Source organism: Oryzias latipes, chromosome 2 (assembly GCF_053564925.1).
Source record: "Oryzias latipes strain Hd-rR chromosome 2, Olatipes_Hd-rR_3.1".
Taxonomy (NCBI): domain Eukaryota; kingdom Metazoa; phylum Chordata; class Actinopteri; order Beloniformes; family Adrianichthyidae; genus Oryzias; species Oryzias latipes.
The window spans coordinates 33,638,738-33,665,566 of NC_136238.1; the positions used below are offsets into that span (position 1 = coordinate 33,638,738).

Consider the following 26,829-nt stretch of genomic DNA (forward strand, 5'->3'; position numbering starts at 1 on the left):
TCTGGGTCATCAGAGCTAGCTTGTGTTTGTGATTCACAAACCTGATGAGGATCGCTGGTTTATCCGTCTCCTTTCTCCTGGGGAGCAGGTGGCAGGTCTCGATGGTATTGAGATCCAGGGAAATCCCTTTAGATGTGAGAAATGAATGTATTTGCTGTTCCAGAGACTCTCCACCGACATCCGTATTAGCACTGCCAGCTACGCTAGCGCTAGCATTAGCAGTGCTAGCTCCTGCTGCATTCAGCTTCGCTCGAGGCTTGATTGGTACTCCAGTGAGAATGACATTATTCATCCTTACTTGCTGTTCCACATCGTCCAGTCTTTTCTCCATAATCTCGACCTGGTTTTCTCGCTGCTCGTTTTGAGCCCGAAATCTTCGGAACTCTTCCATCATATCCCAGAGTGGGGTTAGCTTAGCCGACACTTGATCCATAAAACTTTTCAGCGTTTCTTGAATAATGTCAAGAGACTTTTTGAGTTCTTCATATTCCTGGGGTTTCTTCGGGGGCATGGTCAGCTCTCTTTTTTGGAGAAAAATCAACTTTTTAAGTAATTTGAAGATAGTTGTAATCGCAGAGAGGCACGCCACGCGTCCTGCTGTAACCCGGAACCGGAAGTCACCCCCACATGAAAGAGATCAAAGTGAGCTAACCAAGCGCTTCATCCAAGAGAAGCAGCTCCAGAAAGAGAAGAGAGAGAGCTGGAAGCTGCTGTCAGTGCAGAGAAAAGCAGGACAGCTGAAGCTCCCAGACTCTCAGCCCAACAGCTGAAGGAGTCCTCTGGACTCCAAGCTGATCTGCTCCCAATCCAAGAACATGTCCAGAAGGACAAAGACTCCTCCCTCCCTCCCTCCCACCTCCTGACTGACTGACACCACAGAGGGAGGCAACAGTCCCATGGAGACCAGCTCTGATGGAGAACCACAAGAACCTGGAAGGAGAACGGCAGCAGTGAACGGCAGCAAGAACAGTCCTCCCTTTTGGGGGAGATCTCCTCACTCACAGAGACCCTCAAGAAGAAGGAGGAGGAGGAGAAAATGATGCTTTCAAAGACCTTGATGGACACATTCAATCAGATCAAAGAGGAGATGGAAAACCTGCAGAAACCAAAACCCAAGAAGAAATCTGGGATGCAGAGATTCCTTCAGTTTTTCCAAAGATCTGAAAGACAGAATTGATCCAAACTGGTTTGATTTTGGTTCTTTGAGTTTTTCTACATTTGACAGAAACCAAAGTGGGAGGAGTCATCTTTATGAAGTCCATCAGAATTTTTGATGGGTTTATAATCTTCATATGCCGTCATTAATCTCAGACTCCGTCTCACTGAAGTATGGCTCTCTCTCTTTTTTTCACCACACATTTCCATGATGACTCCGGAAATTAGCGATCCATTGAGAATGTCTTTATGTTCTTGCTGTGCACGTGCGTTAACCCAGGGTTTCCAAGTCGAGCGTAATTGCGCCAACTCATATCCAGTCTTTTGGAACCAACATACCCAGAGTAAAAAGTTCAGGTGGATTTCAGCCAGAGTTCAGGGTTAAAGTCAGGCTAGTTTAAACATGCTTCCTGGAATACCCCCCTGGTTATTTTAGTGGAGTTTTAACCACCAAATGTGGTGTTTTTTTATGAAAAGAGTTCTGGATCTTCCCTCAACGTTGGAGTCTGGTCCTGCATTTGGGTCATCCTGATATACTGTAACAAAGCCTCTTTTCTGGGCTGCAGAATCAGCTGATTCAAGGTGATTACATAATCACGTCCCTACTGTGCAGCGCTGCATCTCAGTGTGAGGCTGCTTTCTCCACATAAGAATCATCTGGGATTGTGTCAACTCTTGAATAGTTACTGGAATAAAAATAATGTAAACACTGGAGATAAAGCCCCTGTGTCAATTCACATGTGTTTTTTTAGAACTTATGTCAGTAAGCTTTAGACTTTTTTTGGTTAGAAAACTTAAAATCCAAGTGCATTTTTACCACACTCTGCTATATTTATAAAGATTGTGAGTCAGCCATCTTAGACGTTGCAAATAAAAAAGGAAAGAAAATGAACAGGACTACCAGCACTGTTAAACACAATGAAATATCAATAGGCTGAAAGATCATATTTCACCTCAATAATAAATTACGTTACACAAAGTGAAAAATTAATTAAAACACAACATTGTGCATTTTTATTTTCACTGTTCTTGTTATTTGCAGTGAGAAGGCCATTCGATATATTTGGTTCTTTACTGCATTTTTTATCTAAGTTATTACATTGAAGAGAGCAAATTATTACAAAGACGCACTAGTATCTTTTTTACATTTAATTTCAGTGTTCCAAATAACGCTACATGCATCAGTCCACTTCTTGAAGCAGTCGGGGAAGAAAAAAAAACAGCTACACACACGTGTCAGGCAGGCATGTTTGCGTTAGCAAAATGCATGTTTTTGCATGCGTTGTGTCAAATCTCGCTTTTGTCCTATCTTTGATTTTGCTGACCACTTTGAGCGTGACTTAGCATGATATGACTGCCACTGCCAGCACCAAAAAAGTTTTTGCATGCGTTGTGTGTCAACTCTCGCTTTTTTCCTATCTTTGATTTTGCTGAGTTAAGTTTCAGTTTAGTATTCAGTTTTTCAGATGAGTTTGTCAACATTTTCAGGAATGAGGAGAGATCTTTTAGCCCTAACGATGTCCCCAGCAGTAGAAAAAAACTCTCTCACTCGGGACAGAGGTTGCAGAAATGGAGAGATACCTCTTTGCCAATTTTTCAATATGCTTAAAGCTGGTCCCATTGGTTCTTCCCAATTCAAGAGGGTTAGCATCAAGAGGGATGCATCCAGTTGCTCTGTATTTGGTAAACTTTACTTTCATCTCCTCCAAAATAGCAGACTTATTTTCCACCGGCATCTGAAAGACTTTGCCAAACAGTTCAGTCATTACTAATTACAGACAATCGATGATGCCGTTTTAAGTGCGTTAGCAGATTAGATGTTTTACACGATCTTCGTGAAACAATGTCGGCACACGGTGTTCGACTAATCCAACTGTCTTTTCCCTTCATGGATGCTCAACACAAATCAAAAGTGTTCCCACACAGGAGAGCGTAAGGGGATGGGTGGGTCCTCAAGATCTGGTCTCACGTCTGCATTAGCCATAGTGCTATAGTTGACATGCTAACTGTCCGTCACCTAATGGCGTCTCGGCGAAAACTCGCGTTTAACATGAGTTCCATCTCGGCCCAAAGTTAATACATTGGGGGGAACAAAAACAAAAAAATAAATAACATTTAAAAACCAAAACGGTACAAAGGTGAACCAAACCGAAGGTGCCGTATCGAAACGGTTTGGTACAACTACGTGTACCGTTACACCACTATTACTTGACCTAACAAAGTATATACTGCAGTCACTACTTTGTGTTTAAATGTTTATTAAATGTTCACTGATCACATTAAAAGTGTTAGAATTAAAGATGTATAAAAAACATTTCAACCATAATGAAGACATTCAAGAATTAGATCTAATTACTCAAAACAAAAAACTCATTTCTATTTGCAGGTACATCTAAAACATTCATTTTGTGAAAAAGTTGTACATATTTTGTCAGCAGTAAAACTCTTTGTCTACCATCATTACACAAAGATTAAAATGTATTGATCCATTACTTTTTTTCTTTTGATGTAGAAAAGACGAAAACCTAAAAAAAATCCTAGAAAGTAAGAATATCATATTATGACAATAAATTAGTAGAAAACTTCATTTCTACACATTCAATACTCACTTGTGCCTCCCTCTAATGAAGTTACTTCATCAATATGGTGTGGAGGCCATCAGATTTTTCCTTCCTGTAAAATAAAGTCTTTGACTGTGGTGCAGAGGTTGAGGTGTCGACCACTTATCAGAAAAGTTTAGAATTTAGAGTTTACAGTAACTCCTTTATTACATTGTTTGTGAAGAGAAAGTCTTGTGAGTTCTCATGTGTGTCTGAAGACTGGATCTGCGACCAAAACTTGAATCACATTCTTTACAAGAAAAAGGCTTTTCTCCTGTGTGAGTTCTCATGTGTCTTTTGAGAGTAGATATTTGATTAAAACTTTTTTTACATTCTTTACAAGAAAAAGGCTTTTCTCCTGTGTGAGTTATCATGTGTATTTTAAGACTAGTCGCATGACGAAAACTTCTATCACATTCTTTACAAGAAAATGGCATTTCTCCTGTGTGAGTTCTCATGTGTGTTTTGAGATAAGATATTTGATTAAAACTTTTTTTACATTCTTTACAAGAAAAAGGCTTTTCTCCTGTGTGAGTTATCATGTGTATTTTAAGACTAGTCGCATGACGAAAACTTCTATCACATTCTTTACAAGAAAATGGCATTTCTCCTGTGTGAGTTCTCATGTGTGTCTGAAGACTAGATCTGCAACTAAATTTTGAATCACATTCTTTACAAGAAAAGGGCTTTTCTCCTGTGTGAGTTCTCATGTGTCTTTTAAGACTAGCCCCTTGACGAAAACTTGTATCACACTCTTTACAAGAAAAAGGCTTTTCTCTTGTGTGAGTTCTCATGTGTGATTTGAGATGAGATATATGACAAAAACGTTTAGCACATTTTTTACAAGAAAAAGGCCTTTCTCCTGTGTGAGTTCTCATGTGTGTTTTGAGATGAGACATTTGACTAAAACTTTTTTTACATTTTTCACAAGAAAAAGGCTTTTCTCCTGTGTGAGTTCTCATGTGTGTTTTAAGATTAGATCTGTGACTAAAACCTTTCTCACATTCTTTACAAGAAAATTTCTTATCTTTTGCATGGATTCTTACATGAATTCTGAACAGAGATTTGTTACAAAAGATTTTACCACATTCTTTACAGATATAACATCTTTCATCAGACCCAGTTTCCATGTAGTCAGACGGGTTAGTAATTATTCTTGAGTTTTTACCAGACCTGATAGAGCAAAGTTTCTCTTCTTTGTTAAATCTCTGCTGATTGTTTAGATCTGCTTCACTGTTCTCATCTTCCTCATACGTAGGAATCTCCATCAAGGTATCAGTCTCCTGCTTCAGATCAAGCTGATCTTCATCCTGACTGATGCAGAGTTCTTTTGGTTCCTCTTTCATCTGTAGAGGTTCTTGTTCCTCCTTCTCCTCTTTGGTCTGTGGACGTTCCAGTTCTTCCTGTTCCACTCTGAAGTTCCTCTGCTGGATGCAGAGATCTTCCTCTTCAGTCATCAAACACTGGGGGAGGGCTGCAGAAACACAAGTAGAGGCCCTTTTATATGTTATGGTGACTTTATGTATTGTTAAGTACCAAACCAATTTTAAATAGAGTCATTTAGATTATGCACAATCTTCCTCTCCTTTCTCTTTCGGCTTTTCCCATCAGGGGTCGCCACAGCGAACAAGTCGCATGGTAAACTTGGCAATGTTTTACGCCGGATGCCCTTCCTGACGCAACCTTCTCAAAGCAACCGGGGTGGGACCGGCACAGAGGTAGAGAAGGGATTCAGATTATGCACAATAAAAAACTTTTAATGTTTTAAAATAAGTTTCTTGTTTTCTTTAGCACAACATTATAAAACTGTCCTCTACACCTGCCACCTATAAGGAGAGCTGTTTCAGTCAATAACTTGTAGTCTGAACCAGTTAGATAGAAAATAATATTTTTGATTGATTGATTTTTGATTTATTTCAAGCATTTTAGTCAAAGCAATAAAGAATTTACACATTTACACAGTTTGAAAAGACACAAAACAAAACAAAACAAAAAAGTCACTTAAATCCCATTTGCTTAATTAAATACAGTGATTTTCTTTGGGTTTTTTTTAAGGAGATGAAATTGCATAAAAGTAATTCATAAATGGTACCAACAGGTCTTTAATTTTATATAACTGTATACTCAAATTAAATCATGCTGAGATAAATAGGACAGATTTACTAGAAAGGGGATGGTGGGATTGACAGAAAATGTAGTTTTAACCTGATTCTGTCTCCAGGCAATTAATTTTTATGTGAAATTATAAATAGGAAAACAGTCTGAAAACAAATATAATGTTTTGTATTCTTGCCATTATCAGTGATGAAAGTCAGGCAAGGAAAAAAATCCCTAAACTTTTCTTTGAGCGATATGAAGGGCAGGGAGCGAAATTTTTGAAAAATACATGGTCTTAGATCAATTCTGGTACATTCTGGCAGCTAGTCATTCACTTCTTAATCAAGAAACTAAGACTAATTGGAGCATCATGATTTAAAATTCAAACCCCTAGTTTTACTTGACATTAAGGACTTGCTGGTTCTAAAAATGAATTTGGAAAATTCATTTTTGTAACACAATCCTACAATCTAAGCTTTTCCTTAAACATACAATTGCTAAAATATAGTAACATCAAAGCCCCAAATAGCAAAAGGAACACCAGTAACTATGATATTCTATGAAAGTACCTCATTTATTTGAACGATTTCTGCTTTTTCTCAAACTATAATTACATCAAAATATGGGATCTGCTTTAAACAATCTTTCTATAACATAATACATCAATTCTTAAACACCAATACTTAGTAATCTGGGAAATATCAAAAACAAACATACAAACAAAATTAAACATTGTAAACATTGTTTTTTAAGGGAGTGTGGGTCCAAACCACCAAATACTTATAATTAATGTCAATAATGTTTTTGAGCAAAACCGAACTAAATCATGATAATTAGGAAAAACAAATAAATTAGATAGAGAAATGTATTCAAAGGTTTCAGTTTTGATCAATGTGGTCGGTTATTCTGCAGTCAGATCAAGAAAAACTCACAAAAAGCGATGCGCCGCATCACGTCACATACAGTACGGTCTCACAGCACCACCGCTGCAGTCAAGATTCTACGATATATATGCTGATCGTCCTGATGGGTTGAATAAAGCATCAGTTCAGAGAGAAAGTTCATTTCTCATCCGAAAGCAACTAAAACGTCCCGTCATTGGTCAATTAGGCCGGATAGATGAAGACAAGATAGCCGCGCCCATAGAGAAAGCGATCCACAGAGAAATATAGAACATTAAGCGAAAATTTGCCGATTTCAGACATTTTTTTTTAATCCGGAAAGCGATTTGTCCCTAGAGATCAGGTCTTTATTTCCCGGATGATACGATAGGTTTGCTCAAAAACCCGGGTTTCCGGGAATTCCCGGAAGACTTTCATCACTGATTATTGACAGTAAAGATGCAGGCATCTAAAGTAAGTTTAACACAGTCTCTGAGGCTTATTTCAGCACAACACCAGCTGTGTAATGTTAGGAATATGCTGCTCATAAAGTTACAATCACATGTCTGTAATTGTATTGATTTTATTTAGAAATCACCGCCAGGACCGAGGTCTGGGGCCCCATCAATTTAGCTGTGGTGGTGTTGGTGGGTGTGTTTATGTGTGTGTGTTAGCCTGGAGGTGGTGCTGGCAGCGCAGACTGTAAAATGTGTCAAAATGGACAAGCTTGAAGATTTGATGTGAGAACTTGTAGAATAGAATGTGACAAACCAAAAGTCTGCATCTGTGTGTGAAAATCTTCTGCTGTAAAGTTTGACAAATAAAATCACAACTGACAAATTAGCATCTGCATGTGTTCATTAGAGTTACAACCTCAAATCAGTCATTTCAACTGCTTGAATCTGCTGCTATGAATCACAGCACACTACAACTGAGTGAACTACGAATACATTTCAAAAGAATAAAATATGTATTTTTTCCTGACTTTTATTGATAAGTGAACTCTTGAGGTGTAAATGGAGACACAGCAGTGAGACGGCTGCCAAGAGACCGTTGTCAACAAAGTGGAATATCTGAAGAAAGAACATTCTGTAAAAATCAATCATCTCTCTAAAACAAATGAATTTCTACATTTATATGGTAATGAAGACTCATCAGCATATTCATGCTACAATAAATACTTTGTGAAAAAAAGTCATAATTTATTTTGCAGCTAATAACAAATCTAATCGCCATTTTGAGTCAGGCAACAGAGATTAGTCAGGCGGTCTGAGTCACATTTTTAGAACAACCAGTTGCCAATCATGATAAGCTAGTTCAAAGTCCACGCCCCCATCACTGAAAGCTGCTCAGAAGAAGCTGTCAATCAAACATTCGAGGTGGGGCCAGTAGGCACCACACCTTTAACTGAGGCATCTGATTGGTCAGTTTATAACTTGAATAACTGGCTATAAAGAAAAAATATTATGAAAAAAATAAGATTAGCAACAAGATATTAGGAAAAAAATTTCACAGCAAGAATGGTAATTCTGTCTATTTAGAATGACTGAGTAACAGCTGCCTATTTTTCTATAGAGGTCTATTGGAGTTTGGCGACAGGAGCTATTTGGAACGGGAAGTAGCTGCTGTCGTACATTACACAAGTAATGTATGTTGTTTAAAATGTTAACGTTTTATTGAAAAGAAGTGGCAGCATTTATATAGGTGGGTAGTAACAGCACTGAGTGAATGGACCCCTCATGACCCCATAGGGGGAAAAAAGTCATTGTGAGAAGAAATTATCATTTTTTCCCAACTCTAAAATACAAACAGAAGACAGATCAAGTGCTTCTTTTTGTCAACATTTCTTTACATTGCTCAGAAAAGTGTTCCTACTGGTTTCATGTGTTAAATCAGAGACTCGAGACTTTATGTTTGCTTCTTTTTTTTTTTTCTTGATTGGTGGAGATAAAAAAAAAAAGTTGTTGGTATAAACGTAGAGGTTGGAAGTCTCACGAGTCGACTGACGACACGGGCGCACCCTACAAAGGTAAGCAGAAACCTGTCAATCAAATTTTGCATTGGGCGTAGCCAAATCAAGTGTCTGATGTCCATAAAGTGAAAGCTTTGTAAAGTGTAGACTTGAGCATCTGGGAAAATTAGAGTGTTTTGTAGAGAAAGAAGTTGAAGTATACAGAATAAAAGTGAAGTTAAAAAATAAAGGTAGGGTTCAAATTTTATGGAATAAAAGAAACTAGTGACTAATTGTCCTAGAGGTGGTGGCTCCAACAGTTCTCTGATGGGGGGCTGGTTTACTGGGTTCGTATCCTGGCGAGTTGAGGACCCCCAAATTCCGAATTGGCAAGTCTCAAGAAACAATATAACAAAGTTGAGAGGCTTAGAGAAAAAAAGAAATAAATAAATTGCATGATACCGTACGGTTGAGCGCTTTAGGTTAACCATGGTGTTGTAAATCACACTTTTATTTCAAACTCAGATGTGGTCCATAGAAAAAAGATACAAATACAGTATACATAATAAAAAGTAAAAATATATAAATTAAAAGGAGTATAATTGCTGTATCCAGTGTTTCCTCAGGGCAGAAGTGTAGCGGCATGAGCTTCTTTTGGGATCAGTCAGAGACATGATAATTGAGTTCTTAGATTTGTCCAGGCGTTCCATGAGGCTGTATGTAAGCTTACGCAGTAAAGCTTCACAGGTGGGGATGTGAGCATCCACAAACAGCTGACTGGCTCTGTACCACCTGGGCACCTGTAGCAGAAGCCTAAAAGCATCATTATAAGCCACTAAGAGTTTGTGGAATGTCCCACGTCCATAGTTCCACCAAAGAGGGGCCGTATACAGAGGAGTGCAGTAAGCTCTGAACAGGGAACACTTCACTTGAAGAGAACATGCACTGAATTTCCTCATCAGCATATTTGCCTGAGCATAGAGTTTACAGTACTGTCTCTGAATGTCTCTATCATCCCTCCAATAATCAGTAATGAAATGTCCAAGATATTTGATAGATGAGGTTTGTTCCAGAGTCGTTCCACAAAGCTTAAAAACAGGAAAGTTTACATTTCTGTTGTCTTTGGTCCTTACAATCATTACTTTGCTTTTAGAGGGATTGTATTTTATATCAAAGTCTCGGCCATAGACAGAACAAACTTTTAAAAGTGTTTGTAACCCAGCACTGTAGGAGCTAAAAATGACAAGGTCATCAGCATACATGAGATGATTAAAGGTTTGACATCCAACAACACATCCAGTTTTGCACAGATTCAGATCAGTGGATATATCATGAATATACACATTGAATAGAAATGGAGAGAGGATCCCCCCCCCCCCCCTGTTGAACACCATTGCTTACATAAAAAGGCTCTGAGAGACATTGCCCCATTTGACTACCATTGTTTGATTAGCATACCAGAAAGCCAGGAATCGTACAAGATATTTCGGCATTCCTCGATTAATTAGCTTCTGAAATAGCTAGAGGTGGTTGAGCCTGTCAAAGGCCTTAGTCAGGGCTCCAGACTAACTTTTTTCACTAGGAGCACTGTGGCCCCCCAACTGAAAATTTTAGGGGCACAACCAGAAAATTAAGGGGCGCATACTGTAAATCAACATGCTAACCAGATCTACTAATTTCCACTGTATTACTAATAAATACTTTAATAATAGATGCAGAAATTACAATGTGCCGTTTCAAATTCAGTGTCACATTTTAATCTGCACTTTTGAAAATGCAACAACAAGGTAAACTGACATAAGAAGGTAAATTGTAAAAGAACGGGCGATGTTCACTGGAGATCAGAACAATCGATACAGATACCAGAGAGAGGCTTAAAAACTGATGGAAATTTGTATTGGTGACACCAAATAAGTGCAGCCAAGACGCACAATAAGTGTGTTTGAGATCACCCAGGTGGACGCAACGCTGCACAGATCACCTGGTGTGTGACATATATTTTTGTTTTTGCTCCAACATCACCTGTCAATCATCACAAAAATATCACGACAAAGGGGTGGGAGCAAGGCGGCAACCTACCGAACGCAGCTGGAAATTTAGTACTGAACTGACTGAAAGCTGCCCTACAGACTACAAAACAATGCATTATGGGACATGTGTCCTGATGGGTTTTTGTAGTTTAGTGATTAATTCCTTCCTTTCTCTTTCGGCTTTTCCCTTCAGGGGTCGCCACAGCGAATCATCGTTTTCCACCTCACTCTGTCATGGACATCTTCTACCGTAACATTAGCCAACTTCATGTCCTCTGTTAAGACATCCATATATCTCCTCTTTGGCCGTCCTCTTGCCCTCCTGCCAGGCAGCTCCATCTCCAACATCCTTCTACCAATAAATCCACTGTCCCTCCTCTGAACATGTCCAAACCATCTCAGTCTGGCTTCTCTGACTTTGTCGCTAACACAGGCAACATGAGCCGTACCTCTGATGTACTCGTTCCTTATCCTGTCTAACCTGGTCACTCCTAAGGAGAACCTCAACATCTTCATCTCCGCTACCTCCATCTCAGCCTCTTGTCTCTGTCTCACTGCTACCGTCTCTAACCCATAGAGCAGAGCTGGTCTCACCACTGTCTTGTACACCTTTCCTTTGAGTCTTGCTGACACTCTTCTGTCACACAACACTCCTGACACTTTCCTCCACCCGCTCCAACCTGCCTGCACTCGCCTCTTCACCTCTTTTCCACACTCCCCATCACACTGAACTGTTGACCCCAAGTACTTAAACTCCTGCACCTTCTTCACCTCAGCCCCCTGTAACCTAACGCTTCTACCTTGATCCCTCTCGTTCAGACACATGTATTCTGTCTTACTACGACTGACCTTCATGCCTCTTCTTTCCAGAGCAAACCTCCACCTCTCTAGCTGTTCCTCCACCTGCTCTCTACTCTCACTGCAAATTACGATGTCATCCGCAAACATCATTGCAACCCCTGTGGCTAGATTAGTTTAGTGATTAATTAAAATAATTTAAAATACTAATTAATTAAAAAAGGCTACATCCATTACAAAAAATTCCAATAAATACAAAATATATAATAACACAGATCATACTAAGGGGGAGAGGAATATTAAAACTAAATCGAACTGAATTGAACTCCAACTTCCTGTTCTCCTTCAGTCCACTGTGATTGGTTGCTTTGTCAGCTCCGCACACGACAATGAAAAGGTGTCATTCATACAAACTGGCAGGAGGCATTAAAATTAAACTTTCATTTCAAGGTGGGGGCCACAAATAGCCCACGGGCCACGAGTTTGAGACCCCTGCTGCACACTCTGGCACTGGTACACTAGCCGCAGGTCGGAAGAACGAATCAATAGTTAGCTTGCTCATAGCTCAGACGCACATACCAGGTTGTGATGGTATTTGTCTCCGTTTCCTTCCCACAGATGTTTACGCTCGCTCGATTATCTCTAAGCCCCTCCCCCTACACGCATTTTAGCCACTCACGCAAGTGTGTGCTCTCGTCTCATGAGTATGTGTGCGAGTTTGTGTGTGCATGCGTGTGCGCTGGCGTCTCATTGATCATTTCATTGCTCATTTCATTGATCATTGACGTGCCCCTTCCACATTTAATGTATAAAAAATACGGAGGGTGGGGGAGGCAAATTTACTGGTAGCACATGTGCGACTGGATGTAAAATTCAGTCGCACACTCTCAAATTTTGGTCGCAGTCTGGAGCCCTGGCCTTAGTGGCATCAATAAAACACAAAAATACAGATGTATTCAGATGCAGGTATTTCCCAACTATTTCCTGTAACGCGTAGATACACATATCAGTGAAAAGGCTTTTTTTAAAACCAAATTGATTCTCACTAGTTAAAAGATGCACTTCGAGTCTAGTCAATAAAACATATTCTAAAATTTTTGAAATGTTGCTGGAAAGGGCAATCGGTCGGTAATTCAACAGACTATTTAAACTGGCAGTCTTGTCTTTGATGACGGGAATCAATACATCTGAGAGAATTGAATCAGGCAAGACTCCATGGGTTAAAAAGCCAGAGAAACACATGGCCAACAGGGGCAGTAATTTAAAACTTGAATATTTTAGATGCTCGACTGTGATGTCATCAAGACCACATGCTTTGCCTTCTTTTATCTTTGAAATTGCATCTTGAATCTCACTTGCACAAATAACCATTGTGTCGGTAAAATCAACATTGTCAATAGAAACTGCATGATTTTGACCGAATTAAGCAGGTCAGAATAATGCTTACGCCATAAATCAGCAGTTATCAGCACCACATACACCTTCAATGTTGGATGGCAATGAAGTTTTACGATTATTCATAGCATTAACCTCCTTCCAAAATTTATGGTAATCATTTTTTGGAGACCTCTGGCCAAAGAGTCTGCTCTCATCATGTTTTCTTACCTTTTGATAATGCGAAGTGAATGTTTGAATCTAGCAGTAGTCACTTTCTTGCTCTCACTTTGTCGAGGTTTCCCAGCTTCATGCCAGAGTCTGAAAGCATCCCTGGCTGCAGCATGATGTTCAGCTACAAAGTCATTCCAGCCTGGCTTGACAGTCCAGCTTTTATGAATCCTGCTTCGTAGGCAAAGACTACTATCTTTAACAGCTTTGACTATATTTTCATAGAGTTTACACAATTCATCGCAATGAGTAGTATTTTTGCAGTTTGGATCACAGCATGCCAGTGCATCCCTGGACCTGCAGCTGAGCATCGGTGGTTGCTGTGTATTTATTGATGTCCTCATTTGTAACTTTGGACCAATCAAGTTTATTTGTAAGATCGTTATTTTCTTTCGTCACAAGGTATATTTGCCACATTTAAGGAGAAGACTACTGGTATGTGATCTCAGGTAGCCAAGTTATACAGGATTTCTATGTTTCTCAGAGAAGCATGAGCATCCGCAGTACAGATAAAATGGTCCAGCCATGAGGTGGAATGCCAGGCATCACTGATATAAGTAAAGCTTGTATCTGGGAGTAGCATTTTACTTGATAGGGTGAGATTAATTTCTTCACAGTAAGAAGTTAAATGATTACCAAATATTGATGAGTCATCTGAGAGATCAGCATTAAAATCTCCCATAACAAACACACAAGTGGAGCTGCTATCCTCAATATATGCTTTTATGAATGCTAATTTGTGCAAGAATTTGTCCTCCAACAGATAAAACTAATAGGGCATGTAAACATTTAGAATTGTAAATTTCTTTTCATCAATGTTAATTTCTAAGCCAACAGCCCAATCAACATTAAGTCTCACAACATTAACAGCAGCATCATACTTAACATTCCAGAGGATAGCCACGCCCCCAGGAATTCTACCTCGAACGATTCTGGTACTCAGATCAGTGGTGGATTCACCAGCACCATGAAAATCCACATGTAATGAGTTCAGATTGTCCAAGTCCTGTTTGGCAAGCCAAGTTTCTTGCAAACATAATACATCACACTCATTCAAAAGCTTATCAACGACATAGCGACTGGATTTATCAGCAACACTGTGTCCAGTACGCAAGCTACGCGTATTATATGATACAATCCGCATGATGTTTTGTTGTCATGTAAGATGACTCAAGAGGTTTAGGCGCTGGTTTCACCGCTATCCCCCACAGGAACTGAGGCCTTATTCACACTCCAAGTGATTTCTGGGGCCAGAGAACCTCTGGCTGCAGAAGTTTGTTCTTTCTGGCAGGGTTCATAGTAGCGTCTCACATAAACACCATCCGGCCAGAGCTCAGGCGCATACATGTCTCCTACACTATCACATTCAGCAGTTATGTGAAAGGAGCTGAATCTTCTGTGAACAGTCTCAATTTTCCTGCATTTAACTTCCCGTCCCATCTTGCCTTCCGGGTACTTCCTAAGTGTAACAGCCTCCAAACTGGGGACAAATTTGGTTGCAAAAACACCATCTTCGTCTTCACTGCGTGAATACTAGAAAAAGAGACAGTTCCAATAATGCCAGGAGTTTTGCGCGAACGACCAGCTGCACGATTCACTTGCGGTTTTGAAACTGAAGCAGGTTTTACATCCATTCCTTTCTGCCGGCGTCCTTCCCGCACAACAACACTCCACAGTGGCGTCGGAGTTTGTCCTGCAGGCTGTTTGGCCTTACTGCACGCTGGTTCCTCTGCGTTTGTTGACTCAGCACCGCTGAGTGGTTCAGCGTTGCCGCGCTGCTGCTCCATCACAGTGATCCGGTTGTCCATCGATGCTGTTACAGCATGAAGATTTTCACAAGTAGTACTTTGAGACTCCAGAGTGAGTTTCATGCAGCGCATATCGTTGTTTATTGGCTCCATCCATGACAGTAGCGCTGAGACATCAACATGGTTGAATGAAAAAGGTGGCAGCTCATCCAAATAGTGCGAGACAAACCTTAGAATATTGTCCCCACACTCATTTAGCACTTTCAAACAAATCTTTACGTTGTTAATATCCTTTTGCGTGCCTTTGTGAGAGAGGTATTAGGGCAGATCTGAAATTGTTTGTTACAAGCAAAACAATTTCGTCATGACTCAGCGTTCTCATTTTCACAGCAACAAAGTTTAAGAGTTCGTCTTCCACAAATATCTTAACATCGCTGGTTTTAATGATCTCCGGTTTGATGCGGGAGATACCTGAAAAACGTCGTTCCTCTTCTGCCGCCATGCTCCACTTAAATAAACATGTATAGGCTTGTATAGGATCTGCGGTGTTCGATGTTCTGCTATGTGGTTCTACTGTGAATGAAGTGCACGGCTGTGCACGTGAGTGTGGAAGTCTGTGCTGTGAAGCAGCAGCTCTGCTGGAAACCTGACGGTGTCACACAAGCAGGAGTCTGTTGGAGCACAGAGCTCTGGATTAGGATCTAGTATTAATAAACACATGAATATTATAGTTTAATAATATACAATATTTACATTTAGGATCTAGTATTAATAAAAACATGAATATTATAGTTTAACAAGCAGAAAGGGAGGGGGGGTTGCAGTTTTGTTTAATGAAATGTTTCAATGTAAAAAGTTATCTTTTGGAAGCTTTCTATGTTTTGAATATGTAGCACTACAGCTGAAGGCCTCACTCAAAACCATATTTATAAATATCTACCGCCCCCCTACATACTGTGCAGAATTTAACATTGAGTTTAGTGAACTTCTGTCCATAGTTTGTCTTGATTTTGACTGTATTATCATGGCTGGAGATTTTAACATCCATTATGGAAATCTTGAGAACAAAGGGACTAAGGAATTGATAAACACTCCGGACAATTTTGGATTGACTCAACATGTAACTGAGCCCACACACAACAGGGGGAACATTCTTGATTTATTGATTTCCAAAGGTCTGAACATCACTAAGGTTACTGTATGTGACTTAGGTCTGTCTGATCACTGCTGTGTTTCCTGCGAGAAAATTATTCCAGTGTGCACAAATGTTTTAAGGGAGGAGATCACAAAACGGTATATAACTGAAAATACTAGTGAGCTGTTCAATCAGATGTTCTCTCTGACTCCTCCCCTCTCAGGGAATTCAGTCAACGAACTTGTTAACAGTTTTAATTCCAACATGTCAAATATCATGGATAATATTGCTCCTAGTAAGGTGAAGGTGATTTCTGGTAGGAAAAAATCTCCATGGAGAAATTCCATTATTGTAAACAATGGAAAAAGAGAATGTCGGAAATTTGAACGCAAATGGAGAAAATTTAAACTACAGGTAGATTATGACATTTATAAAGAGAAACTTCACTTATATAATTTACAACTGTGCAATGCAAGAAAGTCCTATTTTTCTGAAATTATTACCAAAAACTCCCATAATGCTCGGGTCCTATTTAATATAGTCGACAGGTTGACAAAACCCCCTGTGACAGTGGCACCAGAATTTTACTCCATCAAAGGCTGTAATGACTTTGCCAAATTCTTCAGGGACAAAATCAAAAACACTAGACAAATAATAGTTTCATCAACTACAAGTTCAAGATATGAACCCTATCCACTAGAAACCAGTATAAATCCAATGGCTCAGTTTCAACCCATAAACAGCAAAGAACTGCTGGACATTCTATCGCAACTGAACTCCTCCTCTTGCTGTCTGGATATTCTACCCACAAGCTTTTTCAAAAAAGTCTCAAAGACATTGGAACCAGACCTGCTCCAGACTATCAACTTGTCGTTAACATCTGGCGTTTTCCCAGATCCACTGAAAACAGCTGTAATTAAACCTCTTCTAAAAAAGGACAGTCTAGACAAAACTCAAATGAACAACTATAGACCAAATCAAACCTGCCATTTTTAAGCAAGATCATTGAACAAGCTGTTTTCCATCAGCTAAATGAATTCCTAATAAAAAACAACTGCTATGATGCCTTCCAGTCAGGCTTCAGACAGAATCACAGCACTGAAACGGCCCTGATCAAAGTGATTAATGACATACGTTTGAATACAGACAGTGGGAATATGTCAGTGCTAGTTCTACTTGATCTCAGTACTGCGTTTGATACAGTCGACCACGCAATACTACTCAGACGACTGGAAAGCTGGGTGGGTGTTACAGGCACAGCCCTCTGCTTTGCTTTCATCCTGTTGTGTTTCACTTCAGTTAATTTCCTGATGATGTTCACCTGGGACTGCAGCTTCATCAGCTGTGACTGGCCGCCTGCTGGTCATGTGGTGCTCCTCTACCAGGAAGCCGGAGCCTATTAAAGCACACCTGGGAGCTGAGCCTGGCAGAGTCTGGTGAACTGTCTCTGGCTGACACTCACTGCGATCCTGACTCTCTTTTGGCTGCATGCTTCTGACTAAGCTGTTTTCCTCAGGTACGTGGTGGGAGGTTGTGATCAGGCAAGTTTGGGGCCCCATACATTTTCACACGCAGGCTGAACTTTGTTAGACACACCAGGTAAGGGGTTGGTGCCATTTCTTGTAATGTTTTGTATGTTTGTATTTAGACTAGTTAGGTAGTCTTTTGTTGTTCTTTTGATTTATGGGTTTAGTTGCAGAGTTAGGCCTGGTTTTGTTATATTGAGTTTATTTATTTGGCACAACCCAAACGTCACTTCCTCCCCCACAGGTAATTGTTTGCAGCAGCCTGAGTCTTTGAATATTATAAACCATATTTATATACATCATCCTTGACTACTTGTCTTATTTCATGGTTGTACTGTTGCGCCCTCCCCAGGGACGTAACAGTGGGTCTCACTGGGCCAGTATTAAACTGGTTCAAAATGTACTTAGAAAACAGGCAATATTTTGTGTCCATTGGTAACTTCACTTCTGAGCCAATAGAAATTTCATGTGGAGTACCCCAAGGCTCCATCCTGGGACCACTTTTATTTAACATCTACATGCTCCCACTGGCCCAAGTGATAAAGAACAACAACATTAGCTACCATAGTTATGCAGATGATACACAGATATATATTAGACTGACACCAGGTGACCGAGGCCCTGTACAGGCTCTTGGTAAATGCATTGAGGAAATTAATGACTGGATGTGCCATAATTTACTTCAGCTAAATAACAACAAAACTGAGGTTATTGTTTTTGGGGCTAAAGAAAAAAGGTTGGGCGTCATTATAGAGCTTCAATCCATTCAACTAAAAACTACCAACCAGGCCAAAAACTTGGGTGTATTGATAGACACAGACCTAAATTTTGATAAACACATTAAGGCAGTTACAAAATCAGCCTATTTTCATCTCAGAAATATCTCAAGGATTAAAGATCTGATGTGTAAGCAGGACCTGGAGAAACTAGTGCATGCTTTCATCTTTAGTCGACTTGATTACTGTAACAGTGTGCTTACAGGACTACCAAAAAAATCCATCAGGAAATTGCAGCTTATTCAGAACTCTGCTGCCAGGGTTCTCACAGGGACCAGAAAAGTGGACCACATTAGTCCAGTTTTATGGTCTTTGCACTTGCTACCTGTCTGTCAGAGGATAGACTTTAAAGTTCTGCTACTGGTTTACAAAGCTCTGAATGGTTTAGCACCAAAATACATGGATGACCTCCTGACCCAGTATGTACCAGCCAGACCTCTCCGCTCTTCTGGATCCGGTCTTTTATCAGTCCCTAGAGTCAGAACTAAGCATGGAGAAGCTGCATTCACTTTCTATGCTCCACAGATCTGGAATACACTTCCAGAAAACATCAGATCTGCTGAAAAACTTAGTGTCTTTAAATCCGGGTTAAAAACGTACCTGTTCTCAGCTGCATTCAATTAATATGTATTCAAAAGTTTATGTCCGCACTGTTTATTTATGCTTGTTTTTAATTCACATCTTGTTTACTATCTTTTAACTTTATTTTAATGATCACATTTTTACTATTTGTTTTTAATTGTTCTTTTAATTTTTATGTAAAGCACTTTGAATTGTCTCTGGACAGGAAATGTGCTATATAAATAAACTTGCCTTGCCTTGCCTTAATAATATACAATATTTACATTTAGGATCTAGTATTAATAAAAACATGAATATTATAGTTTAATAATATACAATATTTACATTTAGAATCTAGTATTAATAAACACATGAACATTATAGTTTAATAATATACAATATTTACATTTAGGATCTAGTATTAATAAACACATGAACATTATAGTTTAATAATATACAATATTTACATTTAGGATCTAGTATTAATAAACACATGAACATTATAGTTTAATAATATACATATTTACATTTAGGATCTAGTATTAATAAACACATTGCAGTTGAATAATGGATCCTATACTATATTGGCATTTTAAGCTTGTGGTGGTGTTTATGTTTATAAAGTAGATAATATTGAGGGAGAATTTGACAGTGAAACTCATGATGATGGTTGGGGTCCAGATAGACCAGAGAGGAGTGTGGGGGGGGCAGTTTTTAGAAGGATTAAATGGTGGTATCTGCTGGAGGTGTGGTGGCAAAGTGCAAAACAAGGGGGGAGGACATGAAGGTTAATACTAGTTACACACTAACAGACTCATTTCATTAAAAGGGTTTATTTTGTTTAAGGGTTATACCTAAGTGTTGTGTTGTGTATTTTGTGCTTTTCTGTAGAAGTTTTGATTGTGTTCAAAGTTATGGACTGTATAATTCTTTGCTTTCTCTCCATTTTAACAAACCATTTGTACCTGACCGAGTACCTCGTCTCTGCTCCTGCTACTACACCTGGCTGTGGTTCCTGTCTCCGGCTCGACTCGCGCCTTTGACTGTCTCCCCAACCACGGCTGGATGAAGCTCGTCTGCTGGACTTTTATATGTAGTTGTAGATTTAGATAAGTTAAGTCTTCTCTAAGAGTTCTGGTAAATCGCCTGTCTGTCCTGGGGGAGGATCCCTCCTTCATGTGGGCACCCCTGAGGTTTCTTCATTTTTTTAGGAGTTTTTCCTTACCACGAAGGGGGGTCTAAGGGCAGGGATGCCAGTATAGCTTAGTCAGTTTGTTCGTTCATTTTAGTATTTTCCTATTGAACTCTTTGTATTCGTGATCCTTTTGATTTCATGTTTTACTTCGAAGCCCATCGAGACGACTGTTGTTGTGATTTTGGGCTATACAAATAAAATTGAATTGAATTGAATTTGTAGTTGTGTGTGTGAATTGTGTTTGTTTAGTTGGAGTTGTGTTGGTGACATGGCTAAAGGTAGACAAAGAGCAGCAGGGGCTCTGGGGACAGCAGGAGGTCAGAGGTCATTGGGGAACCAGCGTATGCAGAAGCAAATGAAACACAGCGAGGATCTGATGACGTCTGACAGGACAGAGCAGTGAAGAAAGACAACGTCTTCCCTCTGGGGGGGTCAGAACAAACAGGAAGATGAGATGAACTTAGGACAGGGAGGTGTGACAAAGCAGGTTGGTCTGGGAACTGCTTATCCAACAGGATGATGGACGTACAGCACACACATACATACTAGATATAAAAAAATAAAAAAACTATTTTGGATGAACAGAAGGTTCCAGTTTTAGGGGCTCCTAAATCTGTAATTAAACAACAGATGATGTCATTTCTGTAGATGGGTGTTTGTAAGGAAACTCTTTATGGAATCACACTGCATAGAAATGCTGTTAGTTCAAGTCCAGCTTTTCCAGACACTCAAATAGATATAATAAGACTTAAGATTATTAAATAAAATAAAAAAGGGAAGAAGATTTTGAGGTTTGGACAGACAATGCTTACATTCATTCTGTCCACTGACGGTGCTTTAGATAAATTCTAATCAGTGATACTGTTTGGACACACATCCTAGAAATTCAGCCTCTCCTCACAGCTGCAGGTCTGCAGCCTTGAGTTTCCCAGGGAGACGCAGTCAGAGCGCTTTGTTTGGATTTAGCTGCAAATGGTGTAGAGGAGTGTCTGTGCATGCTGGTGTCATTCAATAGAAACAGAGGATACGGTGTCTGCACAGTGTTAACTAAACAACTAATGTTTCTTCAGACTAGGAGTTGGTATGATGATATGATTCAAACTAACAAACTCACACTAACAGACCCCAACTATAACAAATGCACCTGAAAGTGAGAAACAATTATGGATTAAACGTTTAATGTCAAAAGAAAGACAATGAATTGGAGGAATTCAATAAACAGTTAATTGAGTTGCAGCTGGCAGAGGCTAGGCAGAAAGCAAATAAATAAATAGGACATCAATAAAATGAGGAGCAGTTTGATGAAGATGAAGCTGCACTGGAGAAAGAATCAGTCCAGAAAAGATGGAGAACAATTCTGACACTAAGCAGTTTTTTACTGATGTCTTCAGGTTTGAATCTTTTCTGTCTGCAGATCCATGAGCAGGACCAGCAGGCCTTTATAATATATATTTATAATTATTTAATTATTAATAATTAAAAACCTTTTATATATGATTGACAGAAAAACAGAAATAAAAAGTGTTTCACTAAACAGTTAAGTGGAACTTTGTGGCTCTTGATGGGTTTTGATCTGGAAGAAACTGGATCAAATGGTTCTTTTAGTGTTTAAGTTTTTACATTTTTGAACAAAGCAGTTTTTCACTGATGTGTTCAGGTTTGAATCTTTTCTGTCTGCAGATCCATGAGCAGGACCCTGTCTTTGGGTTTCAGCTTGAAATGTAGTTTTGGAAATAGAATCTGTCTGAATGTCTGGAATTGGAGACATGGAGACATCAAAGAGGTTTAGATGGGATTTTGGGTTTGACAGAGAAATCTGCTGAAAAGAACTGAACTACAAACTTAGAACCACAGACGACAAAACAGATTGTACCTTTTTATCTGCTAACAATTTTCTTTTTGATCTGTTAAGGTTTCCTGTTTGTCGTTAGCTGGAGGGACTAACTAAGATCATGTGATTTGAAGAATGTTGTCGGCTGCACTGACCAACAATGTCTTCTGTCTTTTTAACTGGAAGAGACAGGAGAGACTCTTCCAGGACACGCTGTTGATGGACTGCATGTTTGGAGAGCTTGAAGCTCAAGATAGAACCGTTGTTGAAGTGAACATACCGATAGTGTGGAGATGAAGATCAGAGTCACACTGACCTGCTGACAAGTGAGAGCTGTCCACACTTTGGACACGACTTCTGTCCCTCCTCTTCCTCTGATCTCTGTTCTGTGGGTCTGTCTCTTCATCTGTAGTTGATGTTGATTCTGTCTCTTCATCTGTAGTTGATGTTGATTCTTCATGTTGGTTTCCTTCTTCATCCTGACTATCAGTTACATTAAAGCTCTGCTGATTGTTTAGATCTGCTTCACTGTTCCCATCTTCCTCATAAATAGAAATCTCCATCAAGGTATCAGTCTCCTGCTTCAGATCAAACTGATCTTCATCCTGACTGATGCAGAGTTCCCCTGGTTCCTCTTTAATCTGTGGAGGTTCTGGTTCCTCCTGTTCCTCTTTAATCTGTGGAGGTTCTGGTTCCTCCTGTTCCTCTTTAATCTGTGGAGGTTCTGGTTCCTGCTGTTCCACTCTAAAGTTCCTCTGCTGGTTGCAGAGATCTTCCTCTTCAGTCATCCAATGCTGGGGGAGGACTGCAAAGAAAAACAAACAAATGTGTCCAGGACCTTTGGGTTGTTTCAAGCATTAATAAACTCTGTGATCATTGGAGAAAATGTCTGAGGAGTCTGGAAAACCAGAAGAGCCTCATTGAAATGAATATATATGCAGAGGTGGTTATTAAACCAAAACCAAACTAAACCAAAAGAGACTAATGGAAATGAATATATATATATATATATATATATATATATATATATATATATATATATATATATATATATATATATATATATATATATATATATATTATAGGAGCCATAAATGTGATTGTAGTTCACCTTACTGCCAGTAGGGAGATTCTGTATGTAAGGGAAGACGTCACAGTGTTTGTTAGGTGTTTTGGCCCGGAAGGGCAAAGGGTTTTGACCGCAGTACCGCACGAGTGTAAGAATGCAGTCTGGTCAATGACACACGCAAGTATGTATGCACAATGACAGCAAATAAATGTCAATGTGTCGACATACAAAATGGGAGTGGACATTTAATGACTGGAGCAAACAGATGCGCGTCAACCTCACCCTGGGTCAAAACAATCTCAGTAGCTGAGTTGTAGGCTTAGCTCCTTCATATATATATATGCAGAAGTGGGTAGTAACGCGTTACAATTACTTAAGTAACTTTTTGGTGAATTGTACTTATGAGAGTAAGAAAAGGCAATTTCATTTGCATAACACAAAGTAGTACACAAACTAAAACAAAAAACTAAGAGCATGAAGCTCAAAGGGCTTCTCTGTTTCTTTGATGAAGGTCACATACCTATGTGGTGGAGCTGCAGCTGTGGTTTCCAGATGACATCCAGCAGTCTGCGCTGACGACAGAGCTCCTGCTCGTACTGGACGATGGTTCCTTCACAGAGTCTGCAGATTTCTTCAGCAGCAGCAGCTAGTCGCTCGCTGATCAACTCTCTCAGAGACTGAAGGGAAGACATGGTTCCTGCTCCGATCTTCAGCTCCAACTCCCACAAACACCGCCGTCCTGTTCACTGCAGCTCCGATCGATCATCTGCTAGTCTGACAATCACAGCAATCCACGTTGTCTTTCCGTTCAACACTTCTTCACTCATTTACGACACTTTGGAAAATGCTGAGAGTTCCACACGAACCACGTATTGTCCTTTCTGTCCAAAAACCTCACAAACGTCTGAAGGAAAGAAATAGTCCGTTTTTGAGTTCTTTCCATCCATGCGTGTTCGATAGTCGAGAGTGGTAAAACAAACAAGGATTCAACCGGTTTAAAAAATACACTGAGTTTATTTCCCTGACAATAGTTCTAAAGCACAGATTAAAACATTAATGCAGATATATCTGGATTCTCAAGTAAAGATCTACTGACGCACAAGTTACATGCGAATTACTCGTAGATTTTCCTAAGAACAATGGAAAAGTTTGAAAACAGTCTTTTTAAGATGTGTTTGAATCTCCGCCTTCCGGAAAGATCATGGCTGTCGGTCCTCCGCCCATGGTCGCTCTGATTCGTCAGCTGATAGCCCGCCTGCTTCCTCTGGCCAATAGCTGACGATTGCCAACTTCAGGTCCGCTCCGCCTCTCGGGGGCCCGTTTCACCGGCGCACACCCAGTCCGATGATCAAAAGAGTCCCCATCTGGTCAGAGTAAATCATTCCTGGACAACTCAAGGTTCCTTTACCGGTATCCAGAGCAAAGGTCAGCTTCAACCTCCACATGAGAACACGAATCTTCACACTTTCCCAGGGGAAGAATCTTAAACCCAGATGGTACGGATATGGTCCACGGCATATTTATGGCATCTATGTAAAACTCCTAACTTTGCACAAAGAACATCCTATTTCTTCACAGGATGCTGCAACCATAAAGCAAAAAGGAATGTCACACGACCATAAATCTGGATAGTTCAAAATAAGTTCACTTCACACTAAAGATAAAGCTGTAACATAATAAAGAACAAGATATTAAAACATACATTTTCTACATTTCCCTCTCTTGATCACACAAAGTGTGATCACCAAAAATATCTAACACTACTACACTCAAACAACAAAACATCACAAACAGGTCCATTGGACCTGACAGCTGTGGTCTAAAGCCCGCACAATCTGGAACACAAAATATGTCAAAGGAGTTAGGCGTCCATGCATGAACGTGCAAGCGAAAAACCTGCCAGAGCATACTTTATACCATCTTTGATAAACATTCAGTTTACATCCGGACAGGAAAAATCTTGCGACGGCTCCGTGCTCCGCGGCAACCACCCCTAAGGATGCCCATGCTCACAAGATCGACCTAACCCCTTGGCACAATGTCATTAATAAAAGTTACACAGTAAAAAAACTAAAGTAGTAAATAAGGTAAATAAAACAAATTCAAAGCCTACTTCAGTGTAATTCAAATTCAAATAGTAAAAAAGCATAACCGTAAAAAAGATAACAGTTCCTGTAAAGCAAAAGAACACCTGGAATTAAGGGGGAGGAACGAGAGACATGTTAAGGCAGAACAAAATCACACAAACTGATTCGACAGCTGGGGTGGGGGAAAAGGATCACTGACAGGTAACATGGCATATTGGCCATGCTCACGATCCTTGTCGCCCACCGCCTTCTCTATGAGGCGTGTCAGAAGTGACCTAATGCAGGGAATGCAGCAACAACCACACAGAGTGAGAATAGCTGTAAAGACGGCAACTGCAACAAAAATAGAGGAGATCAAATTTTTCCAGGGACCAAACACTTTCATCCAGTCATCCCACATGGATGTGTCAACACCTGAATGGTCCTTCATTTTCTTATTTAATGTGAGCATACCGTCAATAGCCACTGTCAACTTACCACCAGCTTGCGTATTATTGGGAATAAAAGTACAACACTGATCACCAAAAATACCACAAACGCCAGATTTCTCCGCCAATAACATATCTAATGCAAGTCTGTTTTGGAATGCCATGAGGGAGGTGGCCTTCAATTGTTCATGCACAGCTTCAAAACCTGCAACAGTGTAATTGTCTAACTTCCGAACATTGTAATGGATGTAGTTAATTCTGTCAACGTTTTTATTAGGGGTAATCCATAAGAGAATACTCTCAAACCCAAAAGCCACCTGATTCACTAATTTATACTCATCTGGAACGCCTCTAGGGACACCAAGAGAGTCAATGTATGTCGGATCATTCTGGCCCATCCAGCCCTTGTCACGCTTGGACCGTCTCCAGATAGGCTGGTGGGTCAGACACCTGTCAAAGCTATGGGTTGAATAAAAACGGGTAAGATCAAAGTGACCAATGCACACCGTCCGGCGGCATTCAGGGGTAATCAGTCAAATATTTGATTTGTGCCACACCATATCCAAATGTCCGCTCGTGAGAGAGGCTGGAAATGAGTCAGAACTTGTGTGTCATTACACCAATTGTCAGTAACATTACCTATAAATCGACTACCATGTCCATAACGTAACACGAAACATGAGAAATTTTGAGGGGCCACACGTCGGTCAAAAACAGGCTTACTTTCATCACTGGGGGCCAGAGGATAAAAGCGATCCAGCTTCCGACAGTCAGGGCTAAAAGGAATTGTGTTAGTCCTTAAGTCAGCGACACATTCTGCTGGAACTGCTGCGGGAACCACACGCAACAAAGGACGGTGGCCCATACACACAACACAGTCTTCCTCTATTACATTTGCTGCTTGTTCGACCATCAGCAACCAGTTGTTAGCGTCCTCACTGATGCCTGTCACAATCTGGAACCAAACATCTGTGGAAGGAATTCCAGTTATGTTTACCTTTCCCGGAGAGTCAGAGGCAGGTCCTTTCCACATGGGGCTAGTGGGAGTAGTAATGTTTAACAGTCATGTCTGGACAGAAACCAACCTGCCAACACGTATCTCGCCCATTTGCCCACGCACATATAAACATGCGGGAGCAACTGGATGTTGGACTAACTTCCGAATATGAGTCAGTAGCATCCTGTTGATGGTATTGGATCGGAAAAAGTTTGTCTGGTAGTGTCGACACGGAAGGGGAAAAGCGACTCAGTGACTGTGAAGTTGGAAATTATTTTAGACCAATTTTGAGCTGGAGGTGTTCTACATACGTACCTTCTCCCCAAGATGAATCTGCTGTGGATCTAAATATTAGTGTT

The 26,829-nt window shown here is 40.0% G+C and overlaps 1 long non-coding RNA gene across 2 annotated transcripts in view; it reads right to left on the reverse strand.

The window, feature by feature from the left end:
• Window positions 1-23,863, reverse strand: part of LOC144988379 (uncharacterized) — a 164,123-nt gene extending 140,260 nt beyond the window's left edge. The window contains exons 1-3 of one of the 2 annotated variants that reach the window (XR_013652283.1): window positions 23,479-23,858; window positions 22,206-22,694; window positions 3,397-5,229 (exon numbers count right to left, since the gene is read on the reverse strand). This is a non-coding gene — a long non-coding RNA (uncharacterized LOC144988379). Of the gene's footprint in view, window positions 1-3,396; window positions 5,230-22,205; window positions 22,695-23,478 lie in introns of those variants that run through there. The other variant, XR_013652289.1, reaches the window with a different exon arrangement.
• Between the last annotated feature and the right edge of the window lie 2,966 nt (window positions 23,864-26,829).